This window comes from Scyliorhinus canicula, chromosome 22 (assembly GCF_902713615.1).
Source record: "Scyliorhinus canicula chromosome 22, sScyCan1.1, whole genome shotgun sequence".
NCBI lineage: Eukaryota > Metazoa > Chordata > Chondrichthyes > Carcharhiniformes > Scyliorhinidae > Scyliorhinus > Scyliorhinus canicula.
In genome coordinates, this window is record NC_052167.1 from 18741886 (window position 1) to 18755323 (window position 13438).

Consider the following 13438-nt stretch of genomic DNA (forward strand, 5'->3'; position numbering starts at 1 on the left):
CATCCCTAACTGCCCTTCAACTGAGTGTCTCGCGAGACCATTTCAGTGGGGGTCAGTTAAGAGTCAAGCGTTGCTGTGGGACTGGAGTCACATGTAGGCCAGACCGGGTAAGGACGGCAGATTTCCTTCCCGAAGGGCCATTAGTGAACCGGATGGGGTTTTTACAACATTCAATGGTTGTTGTTATGGTCACTGAGACTAGTTTTACATTCCAGATTTGTTCATTTAAATTCCACCAGATGCTGTGGTGGGATTTGAACCCATGGCCTCTGAGCATTAGCCCGTCTCTTAATTAGTGGTGACAATGTCACAGTTCGGAAGGGCCATCCAGACGTTTGATCCAGAGACACTGAACAAATGGCTATATTGGATAGTGTGGGGCTTGGAAGATTAGTTAGAGATGGAGTTGTCCCAGGCTTTGGCTGCCCTTGCCCTTCTCAGTAGTAGAGGTAAGCTGCTGCGATTCATGGATGGTACACACTGCTGCCACAGTGTGCCAATGGTAGAGGGAGTGAATGGTTAAGGTGCTGGAAGAGGTGCCAATCAAGTGGGGCTGTTTTGCCCTGGATGGTGTTGAGCTTCTTGAGTGTTGTTGGAGCTGCACTCATCCAGGCAAATGGAAAGTATTCCATTACACTCCTGACTTGTGCCTTGCATTTTTGGGGAGCCAGGAATGGAGTTGCCCGGAACAGAATTCCCAGACCCTGGCCTATTCTCGTGGCTACAGTATTTGTATGACCACACTGCGTGCTGCCTGTGTATGTTGGAATTGTCAGTGAGAGTGTGTGAGCCAGTAAATGTGCCCATGAGTGTTGGCGAGAGAGTGTGTGGCGTTGTGAGTTATTATGATCATCCTAACTTGGTATCACAATTCTCACACTATGCAGGTGCTCTGTATGCATGTGCGTGTGTGTAGTGATAACTACCAATGCAGGGACTGACACCAGTTCGAGTCCCACCCTCATCTGTTTTATCAGCTGGAGCCTTGGGCCGTCTCGGTTGAGTAGCCCGCAGAATGCAGCCAAAGGTGGGCAGTCTTTGGTGCATAGGGACTCCTTCTTGGCTGTTGGACCCGGCCCTGGATGGATAGACAAAATACGTTGTCTAAAATTGACTGAAGTATCCCGTGAAAGTAGCAATTTCAACAAAGTCAGGAAACGGAGGAGCATCCGGAGCATTAGCCACCAGTGTGAGCTCTGAAATCGTTAAAGATGCTCCAGTTTAGCCTTTTCTGGCCTAATAAAAACCTTCTGTGTATTAGGCATTCAAATACTTAAAGGATTACTTGAACTATTTTGTGTGCAAAGATGTGAGTATGCAGACTTTCATACGAAATGCTAGCTATGAGTATTTGTGTATTATGAAAACTTTTTTAGGTTGATTTTCAATGCAATGCAATACTGCGGGATAATAAACCAATGTGATTTTGTGCTTTAACTAAATATGTAGCGTGCATCATATATGGGCAATTATTTCGACATACAAAGAGCAAAGAAAATTTGGCCTTGGAACAGGCCCTTTGGCCCTCCAAAGCTTGCGCCAGCCATGCTGCCCGTCTAACCTAAAACCCTCGACACTTCTGGGGTCTGTATCCCTCTATTCCCATCCTATTCATGCATTTGTCAAGACCCCCCTTAAATGTCACTATCGTACCTGCTTTCACCTCCTCCTCAGACATGAGAGGAAGAGAGAGAGAGAGAGCACGAGAAAGAATATGACAAAACACTATACTGAAAGGTTCAGCCAGGATACCAAGTTCCCTCAATTGCAGCAGCCACTGATATCTCTCTCACAAACTGAGGTTGAGTTTCCTCTTTGGTTTCAATCCGGGTATCAGCACATTTCAGGTGAAATTGGATTGGTTTATTGTCACATGTACCGAGGTACAGTGGAAAGTATTGTTCTGCGTGCAGCTCAAACAGATCATTCCATACATGAAAAACAAATACATAATAGGACAAACGTAAAATACACAATGTAAATACATAGACACAGGCATCTGGTGAAGCATACAGGAGTGCAGTTCTACTCCGAAGAGATCAGATCAGTCCATAAGAGGGTCATTCTGGTAACTTCGGGGAAGAAGCTGTTTTTGAGTCTGCTCGTGTGTGTTCTCAGACTTTTGCATCTCCTGCCCGATGGAAGAAGTTGGAAGAGTGAGTAAGCCGGGTGGGAGGGGTCTTTGATTATGCTGCCCGCTTTCCCCAGGCAGCAGGTGTAGACAGAGTTAATGGTTCATGTGATGGACTTGGCGGTGTTCACGACTTTCTGTCTACTGTTTCTTGCGGTCCTGGGCCGAGCAGTTGCCATACCAGGCTGTGATGCAGCCAGATAGAATGCTTTCTATGGTGCGCCTGTAAAAGGTGGTAAGAGTCAATGTGGACATGCCGAATTTCCTTAGTTACCTATGGAAGTATAGGCGCTGTTGTGCTTTATTGGTCGTAGGTTCAACGTGGGTGGACAGGCGCTGTTGTGCTTTATTGGTCGTAGGTTCAACGTGGGTGGACCAGGACAGATTTTTGGTGATGTGTGCACCTAGGAATTTGAAGCTGTCCACCATCTCCATCTCAACCCTGTTTATGCAGACAGGGGTCTGGACAATGGTTTGTTTCCTGAAGTCAATGGCCAGTTAAATCAGCTAAAATAATGCAAAGGATCGTGGAAACCTTTATAATCAGTTTATACTTGAGACTTGGTCATCTTTCACAATGATTCAAACGTTATTTTGCCCGAAGAAAGTGACATTTATAAAACTGGCCATGATGATCAGGATGGTGAACTTTCACACCTCCATTCACCTGAGGGTCCATGTGGTGCTTCCCTCGTTCCAGGCTCTTCATCTGCACAGCACCCCTATATACCCACCTCCCTATAATCCTCCCCCTCAATCATACACATTGTTTTTTCCCTTTTCAAGATTTTGTTTCTTTATTCTTTCATGGGACATTGGCATTGCTGGCAAAGCCAACATTTGTTGCCTAATTGCCTTCGATTTGAATGTCTTGCTAGGTCCTTTCTGCTGTATGTTGTCTCAAAAAGGGATCTAGAGGCTTGTATGATTGAACAACTGTTTATTAATAACAACTAACTATATGCATATTTACAGTGCAGTCTTCATTCAAACTTCTGCCACACTCCTTCACACTACTCTTAACAGTGCTCTCTTCCAATTTAGACCCCAAATACAAATGATTATAATTGCTCAAATGTTCTATCAAAATTAAAAAAGAAATAGTCTATACCTTTCAGCTACACTGATCTCTCCAGGGTTGAGTCCTGAGACTATAACAATCAGTCTGTTTGCTAATGAATAGTGGTCTCTGTGCTCCACACGGGTAGATGTCTACAATCCCACCAAAACCCAAAGATTTATCGCACAGTGGAGACGTGATAGTTTTCTTTTTAAGTCATTACCGTAAGTGTTCTCAAATAAATGATGACCGATTATAAAAGCACCCAGCCTGGGAGATGCTGGGTGTGATTAAACGCATGCTTCTAATTCCAGTGCAATTCTTTAGGGCTAAGCTACAAGGTGTTCAATCAGAATAGATCTCACCCCACTCAACACTTTCACAGGGGAGGCTGCATATCGAATGAATGCAGTGTGTCTCAGACAGCTGATTATTGGCTTCTTTCACTTATATTCTGCCATTTGCTATACATAGAAGGAACATAGAGTAGATATAGTATAATTGAAGAACTTTAATTTTGTATCCAGGGCAAATGGCACATTTATAAACTTTTGCCTTTAATAGCTGCAGGGCAGTGCGCTTGCTATTGAAATATATCTGCATTGAATAGTATATGCTTTTGTCCCTCATTGCACACAACTGAATATGCTGACTTTGTTTTAGAAGCAAGAGTGTCATTGTAAAACCTATGAGGAGATTTGTTCACAAAGAACTTGTATCGATATATCACTTCTCATGTCCTAAAGCACTTCACAGCTAATTTGAGTATAGTCAGTGTTTTGATGTAAGGAAATGTAGCACCCAATTTGCCCAAGGTTCCGCAAACACACCAAGATAAAGGACCAGTCAGTGCTCAATGGCTCAATTGTTCTGTTACGATTGTGTGCCTCTGTTTACCATTGATGCTCACTGTGCTTGCTGTACCGAGAAAATTGCTTATTATGGGCATATTTGCCTTCATCCATCAGCCAGTGCATGCACTCTACTAAATGCAGTTCAGAAAGGTGTGTTTACGGAAGCTAAAGAAATTCGGCAAGTCTGCATCGACTCTCACAAACTTCTATAGATGTGCCATACTATCTGGCTGCAATACAGCTTGCTATGGCAACTGCTCGGCTCAAGATCGCAAGAAACTACAGAGGTGGTGAACTCAGTCAAACACATTACACAAGCTTACCATCCCCACATTGATTCTGTATACACCTCCTGCTGCCTCAGAAAGGCAAACAGCATTGTCAGAGACCCCACACACCCAGGCTTTGCCCTCTTCCAGACCCTTCTATCAGGCAGAACCTACAGAAGTCTGAAAACCCGCACATCCAGACATAGGAACAGCTTCTTCCCCACAGCTACTAGACTCCTCAATGACTCTCCCTTGGACTGATCTGTTCCCTGTAAGATCACTATTCTCGACATCCTATGATGCTCTTGTTTGGCCCCCTTGTCCCGCACTGTAACCAATCACTATTTGTTGTTGCACCACTGTCAATGTACTCTGTCGATTTTTCTTTTGTCTACTATGTACGTACTGTGTACGTTCCTTTGGCCGCAGAAAAATACTTTTCACTGTACTTCGGTACATGTGACAATAAATATCAATCAATCATAACCGGGAAATTACTTGGTGTTGTGTGGAATAGACAGGCGACCAACCACCTCACTGTTAAAAGCTCTAAAGACTTTGTTGTGTCTGTGGTTCCAGCACATTCAGTGTCAAAAGCAGCAGATGAAAGCATTCAGTTTCCCATCAATGATTTCCACATTGTATTTATCACCACTTGACCCTCATTGATGTTGTCCAACCCAAATTTGTTCAACAGCCTGCGGGCAAGACGTAGACCAGTGCAATCAGATGCAGCATAGTTGGTGATGAATTCAGCATTGAAGCATTGATGGGAAGCCTGTGCTTTGCAAGCATGTGTTTGGATCTCATCCTCGTCACCAATTTGTTGTTCATTTTATATCTCAGATCCGTGCATAGATGACACTAGTTTCTATGGTTTTAGTCTCAGTGCTTCTAAAATGTCTACTCCATGCTTTTAACTCTACCCTACAGCTCTTTATACAGTCTGCTTACTTTTCTAATAGTCCACACCCAGGTTTACCCAATCAAGCACAGTGAGCATCAATGGTAAACAGACTCACATCATGAAATATGGAGCATTTGAACACTAATTCTCTACTTTCGCAATGTTGATTGAGGGACAAATGTTTATTAGGACACTAGAAGAACTTTCATGCTCTTTGTCAGTTTGGATCTTTTACTGAGAGGGCAGGTGGGATCTCTGTTCAACATCTAAAATGTAGAACCTCGGACAGTGCAGCCCTTCCTCCTTACTGCACTGTGGCCTTCATCCTGATTATGTGCTACCATAAAATGAATCATGCCACTTGGCAAATAAACTTTTCTAGCGTTACAAATACTAAAAATACTATGCCACGTTTAGGAATATATGATTAGGAGGAAAACATTCAGAGATTATCAGAATTTACAGTGCAGAAGGAGGCCATTCAGCCCATCAAGTCTGCACCGGCTCGTGGAAAGAGCACCCTACCCAAGGTCAACACCTCCACCCTATCCCTATAACCCAGTAACCCCACCCAACACTAAGGGCAATTTTGGACACTAAGGGCAATTTAGCATGGCCAATCCACCTAACCTGCACATCTTTGGACTTTGGGAGGAAACCGGAGCACCCAGAGGAAACCCACGCACACATGGGGAAGATGTGAAGACTCCGCACAGACAGTGACCCAAGCCGGAATCGAACCTGGGGCCCTGGAGCTGTGAAGCAATTGTGCTATCCGCAATGCTACCGTGCTGCCCCTCAATTCTGCTCATGATTAAATTAGATCATGGCTGATCTGTACCTCAAATCCATTTGCCTGCCTTATCTGTACTTCCCTAAATAGCCTTAACTGGCAAAAACCATCAAACAATGCTTAGCAGTTAACTGTCAGTCACCAACTGGTGCATTCTCCATGACAATGCCTCTACCAATCAAAGTCCACTTGCCAGCCAATCAGCATTCTGTTCTCACATTGTATAAAGTGTGGTTCCCTTTACATGTGGTATTCTTGCGAATTGTCCTGATGTGTGTAAACTGAAAACCTTCGACAAAATGTATTTTTTTTTTAGCAATGATAAAAACCTATCGATCTCAATGCTAAAGATTTCCAGTGCCCTGGGTTTCTACTGTACATCTGGTTGTGCTTGTAATGCACATTAGGGACAACTAGTGATTAAAAACTAGTCCTCCATTCACTGGGAGACTTTGAATATTGTAGAACACAAAGGTGAGCAGGAACTAATACTTACCTGCAATCTAAAAACTGGACAATATTTTGCAAATGACATTAAAGTGAAGAGCAATGCTTTTTTACATTGCTGCAGAAGGAGAATGCCATTGCATCAGAGTTGATCTACAATTTGACGCATTTGGGTTGCGTTTGATCCGAAGATGAATTTTAGGCTACATGTCCATTCTATCACCCAGACTTGCCTTTCCACTTCTGTCACATTGGCCAACTATCACAGCCCCCTTTCTGCTGGAACCTCTTCCATTTCTTCATTACCTCAAGACTGGACTACTCAATGCTCCCCTGGTTAGTGTCCAATCTTCCCTGTATGTAACTCTGTGCTCACCCATAACTCTGATGCATGAATCTCAATTCACACCAATATGCATTCGCACATCATCCCTGTGCTTGCTGCCTTCAGTATAGACTGACAATGCCGCAACAATAACAAGGTGGCAGGGTGGCACAATGGTTAGCACTGCTGCCTCACAGCACCAGGGGCCCCGAGTTCGATTCTGACCTTGGGTGACTGTCTGTGTAGAGTTTGCACATTCTCCCTATGTCTGCGTGGGTTTCCTCCGGGTGCTCCGGTTTCCTTCCACGGTCCAAAGATGAGCGGGTTAGGTGGATTGGCCAAGCTAAATTTCCCCTCAGTGTCCAAAAGTTAGGTGGGGTTATGGGGTTTTGAGGGAGTGGGGCTCAGGTGGGGTGCTCTTTCAGAGGGTCGATGGGCCGAATGGTCTCCTTCTGCACTGTCGAGATTCTATGCCTCAATTTCAATATCTTCAACCTTGTTTTCAGGCCCCTCCATGGCCTCACCCACCTTAAATTAACTTCTTGTAGCCCCACAGCTCTTTGAGATATCTGTGTTCCCCCAGTTCTGGCATCTTGTGCATCCCTGATTTTAATCGTGTCACCATTGGTAACCGTGCCTTTAGCTACCTCAACCCAAAGCTCCAGAATTCCCTCCCAAATGCGCTCTGCCACTCTGCGACTGGCAGATACTCCTTAAAACCAACCCCTTTGACATCGGTCACCTCTTCTAATAATAATGTGAAGAGCTATGGAATGTTTTACTATGCTGAAGGGGCTTTCCAAGTTTTTTTTCTTTGTTCTTTCATGGGATCTGGGAGTGACTGGCAAGGCCGGGAATTGTTGCCTATCACTCATTACCCTTGAACGGAGGCCATTTCAGAGGGCAGTTAAGAGGCAACCGCATTGCTGTGTGCCTGAAGTCACATGTAGCCCAGACCGGGAAAGGATGGTAGGTTTCCGTCCCTCAAGAAAATTGGCAAAGCAAATGGGTATCTCCAACCAATGATTATAGTTGCCATTACTGAGACCAGCTTTTATATTCCAGTATTAATAATTGAATTTACATTCCACTAGTTGCCACGGTGGGATTTGAACTCATGTCCCAAAGCCCAAGTCTGAGCTGTCTTGATTACTAGCCCAGTGACAGTACCACTGAGCCATCAGTTCCCCAAACTGCACAGATCAGCACAGGCCAGTGCTGATGAATGTTCCTCTGCAATCATTAGAAGTGATTGAAAATCCTGTGGCATTCACTTGGCTCGACTGAGTGGCAATGTTTCCAACCCTCTTCCACAGATCTCAGTACCAGCCCTTATGGTGACAGAGGGTGCGATTCTCCCAAAAGGGAACAAAGTCCCCTAGTGAGCAAGTTTAGCCACGTGTTTCCTGGCGCTCACAGTGCAGAGAAACACACGGCTATTCAACGCGACTGGCACTGATTAAGGGGCCTGAACGGGGAATGAGTAGCCAAGGCTGTACATAGCCCCGTCTTGTACGTGGGAGCTCTGCTCAGCGGAACTCCCCAGTATAGTGAGAGATCGGGTTGTCGTTTTTAAATGGGGGCGTTCTCCGAGGCTCCTGAAACGGTCCCCAACCTCCCCCCCAGCCCAAACGCACTTTGGGAGGTTTCCACACACCCACCCACAATGGGCAACCCAAGCCCAATGGCACACATTCAAAAAATGGCAGCTTGGCACCACCAACCCAGCACCATGGCAGTGCCTATGTCAGCTGGCAGTGGCACCTGGCCAGTGACAACATGGTACCCTGGCAGTACCCATGTCAGCACCAGTAGAGCATCTTGGCAGTGCCAGGTGGCACCAACAGTGTAGGGCACCACACTGCCCAAAGGGCATGCAGCTGGGGGTTGCCGATCCCCGGGGGACCAGTGCTGAACAGCGCTCGCCCGTGATCTCTGAGGGAAAGGGGGCCAATCCCAAAGCCTCAGGCACCTCAGGAATCTGAACATTAAAGTGAGGCTTTTACTGCCTCGCTCTAATATGCAGATTTGCCAAAAAGTGATCCCGCCCACAATGGCCGTCGGCCCTCGCGAGGCGGGGTGAGCCGGGTGGATCCTGTGAGCTGAGTCTCCCGGCTTTTATCAACCGTGCTACACCGCAGCGTGTTGTTTTTCAGGCGCAGCGTGATCACGCCCAAAGTGTCAGAATATTGAAATAATGAAGTATCGCCCATACAGTGATGTCAGCGAGCCTGTGGCCTGCACCGAGGGGGTCAATGTGGCGTGGTATCAGATAGAGCAGTGTGCAGACCTAAGCATGGAGGCAGCTCCTCGCTTCCACCCCTTCCCTTTACTATATATTTATTTGTAAATAGTTCCAGTAGTTAATAAAGATATACAGTTAACCTGCTGAAGAATGCGAAGACTTCATCAAACCTACCGAGATGTAACCAACACCCCACAACAGAAACAAATCAAATTAGAGAGTTCCAGCAATCCAGTTAAAATAAATTTTGATTAGTTTTAAAACTCCAGTATCATTCTTCAAACAGGGCTGCACGTCAGTTTAATGAATTCAGATACCGACAGTCCAGTCTCTGGGTATCTGTAGCTGATTTATAAAGGTAGCCTAATTCAATTTAACTTAAATAACATTTAAATAAAAATGCGCAGGGGAAATAAATGCTGAAATTAAAATAACAGACAATGTATTGTTTGGTGGGTCAGTTAGACTGTACAGCACCCTTAATTCTTTATCTTACCCATATTATCATACTTAATAAATGGCAATTTAATTAGAAAAATAATGAAACAATCTTTAATTTATTCAGCAAGTTGGGCACATTTGACACGTAGGAACTCTGGAAGAGATTCAGAATGGGGAAATTTGGAAGATGTGTGTTGAAAAAGATGAGCTCAAATCAAGGTGGCTTAATTTGAAAATGGCTTCATCACCAAAATTTACATGTGGAAGGCCTCAGAACGCACGTTGTGTCTCAGACTGGTGTCTTTGATTCTCAGTGAAATGTGCTTCTCTTTTTCTTTAAAATTGTATATTTTGCCCTCTTTTAAAGCGTGACAAGAAGTTTAAAGTTTTGATACCTGGCCTGCAGGATCTTTGGGGTCTCTTTTATTCCTGTAAATCCGTTGTCAGGATCCAAACACTTTCCCAGAACGCTTTGCACAAAGGTTCAGGAGACCTGAGAAAGTAATTCAAAATGGAGGTTTATTTCCAGATCATGCCAGTCCCAAACCGGGCCGGCCTTTAAGGGTTGATACCATGAGCCCCAGCTGATAGGCCACCGCCCATCTGTAGGGGAGCTTAATCGGGTCATCCCCATGGGTCTTGTGGGAGTCATTACACTTTAATTTTCACCTTTTCAACTTTCGTTTGACAAAGAACAAAGAAACGTACAACACAGAAAGGGCCCTTCGGCCTTCCAAGCCTATGCCAACCATGTTGCCCGTCTGATGGAACCATCAATTCACCAGACACGTGTTTCCGATATGAATCTAGGCTTTAATCGACTTACTTCAGAGCCAGCCTGTTACCCGTTGATGAACTCTTAGTGAACTCAGGCTAACTCTGGACAAGGGTATTTATACAGCGGTACTAGGGGGAGGAGTCATGGGCGGAACCAAGGGTGGAGCTCAGTACAAGTTCCTGAGTACTCCCAGAGCTACTCCCCCTAGTGGTAGGATAGCACTACTGCGCTTACAAAGACAGTGTGAATTATCATATATATATATATTACATTCACCACACCGTCTAACCTAAAACATTCAACACTTCTGTCTCTCATCTCTTTTCACTCACCCTGCATCTCCTCTTACACGTGAGGGGCGGGATTCTCCGACCCCCCGCCAGGTCGGAGTATCACAGGGGGACGGCATGAATCCTGCCCCCGCCGGCCGCCGAATTCTCCGGCACCGGAGATTTCGGCGGGGGCGGGAATCGCGCCGTGCCGGTCAGCGCCCCCCCCCCCCCCCCCCCCAGCGATTCTGGCCCGCTGCTGTAATGCCGGTCCTGCCGGCGTGAATTAAACCACCTCCCTTACCGGTGGGACCAGGCGGCGCAGGCGGGCTCCAGGGTCCTGGGGGGGCGCGGGGCGATCTGGCCCCGGAGGGTGCCCCCACGGTGGCCTGGCCCGCGATCGGGGCCCACCGATCTGCGGGCGGGTCTGTGCCACGGGGCCACTCTTTCCCCTCCGCTTCGGCCGTGTCACCCTCTGCGATGGCCGACGTGGAGGTGACCCCCCCCTGCGCATGCGCGGGGTTGACGTTAGCAGCCGCTGACGCTCCTGTGCTTGCACGGACCCGTGCCGGCCGGCGGAGTCCCTTCGGCCTCGGCTGGCGTGGCGTCAAAGGCCTTCCACGCTGGCTGGCAGGGCGCAAACTACTCCGGCGCGGGCCTAGCCCCTAAAGGTGAGGGCTTGGCCCCTAAAGGTGCGGAGGATTCCGGACCATTGGGGCGGCCCGACGCTGGAGTGGTTCACGCCACTCCATCCCGCCGGGACCCCCCGCTCCGCCGGGTAGGGGAGAACCCCGCCCCAGATCTACAGGCACACACACCCCGAATCAATAGCCCCAAACCCCGTTGATCCTGAAGAGAAGCTTCATAATGGCTTTGAAAAGGAGTTTCACAAAGGCACTGGAGGAATAGTGAGTTATTCATGAAGATGGGAGTTCCACAGGCCAACGGTTTGAGAGAAGAAGCTATTTTCATAAGTGGAGCATTGAGGAATTATCGTTACATGTGAAATTGCCCTCACTTTGTAATGTGTATGTACCAGTTCAGCTTATTCTTTCACTTTTAATATTGCAAGTACGATAGTCAAGGTTAATAATAAACTTTATTAGTGTCACAAGTAGGCTTACATTAACACTGCAATGAAGTTACTGTGAAAATTCCCTCGTCGCCACACTCCGGCGCCTGTTCGGGCAGACTGAGGGAAAATTCAGAATGCTGGATTACCTTGCAACACGTCTTTTGGGACTTGTGGGAGTGAACCGGAGCACCCGGAGGAAACCCACTCGGACACGGGGAGAACGTGCAAACTCCGCACAGACAGTGACCCAAGCTGGGAATCGAACCTGACGCTGTGAAGCAGCAATGCTGACCACTGTGCTACTGTGCCACCCATACAGAAGGACGGTCCCTGAAACTTGCCAAGAGTAGACTATCAACAAATGGCATACTAGGTAGTCTATGTCAAAGTAACAGCATAAAAATGTCAAATATTTATAAGATGGTGTGTCACTGTGGACCCAAATGGAGAATATGGGAGGAAACTGCTTAAAGAGCCACACATTGGCCCAACTTGTGAATTCGCTAATTGTGGGATATGTGGTCCAACCACTTAAATAACTGGCAGTCAAATTGTCCCCATCGTATATTCTGTGTTTCCATTGCTGGTTGTTTTGTTCTGTTGCTTTTTTTTGTTCTGAGGTCTGTGTTGTGGTTACTTCAGGGAATGGAATCTTTGAAAGTTGCCATCAGGAAATACTTTGACTGTTACCAATCTGAACGCCTCTTCAAAAAGTTAAAGATAAATCTAGATTACACAAAGTAAACCTATAACTGCCGTCACAACAAAGCCTGATTATTATTATTAATTCCATTTACCGACGCCTGTATTATTCCTTCATCTGCTTCACGTTTCCGTTCACCCTCAGAGTACCAATAGCCACTTCGTTCATCTCAATGCTGTTGAGTGGGGAAGCCAGTGAGCTGTTTGCTGATTGATGTTGAGTGTTATTGTGGGTGTGGGGTGGAGTGGGATTGTGGAGGGAGAAAACAGCACAACTTTCCATCATTAAACCCCAGATTTACAAATGTATCTGGTTTGGATTGTTACCCTTCACATTGTCTTCTGGCCGAATATGGTTTCACTTATTCCATGTATGACTTGGAGATTCTTAAAACTGTGTAATTACACCCAAGATCATAGAATTTACAGTGCAGGAGGCCATTTGGCCCATCGAGTCTGCACCGGCTCTTGGAAAGAGCACCCTACCCAAGCACACACCTCCACCCTATCCCCATAACCCAGTAACCGCACCCAACACTAAGGGCAATTTTGGACACTAAGGGCAATTTAGCATGGCCAATCCACCTAACCTGCACATCTTTGGACTGTGGGAGGAAACCGGAGCACCCGGAGGAAACCCACGCACACACGGGGAGGATGTGCAGACTCCGCACAGACAGTGACCCAAGCCGGAATCGAACCTGGGACCCTGGAGCTGTGAAGCAATTGTGCTAACCACCATGCTACCGTGCTGCCCATGCTAATTGTGATCAAGGCTGAGGTAGACGGATTATTAATCAGTAAGGGAATCGAGGGCAATGGGGATAAGGCAGGAAAGTGTTGAGGATTATCTCATCAGATCAGTCATGGTCTCATTGAATGGCGGAGCAGACTCGATGGGCTGAATGGCCTACTTCTGCTCCTGTGTCTTATGGTCTTATCTCATGGTAAGTACATTATTCTCTGGGTACAGAGCATTTCAAGTCTTGTTTTCTTGGGCCCCTTGGTCATTTGAACCTTATGTCATGCTTACTGTTACGATCCTGGTTGATGTTCTAACTGAAAAGGAAGATCCAAGAATGGATTCCTGGCTCAAAAGACAGGTACTTTTTATTCTTTTTAATAAATCGTGGAGGAACAGA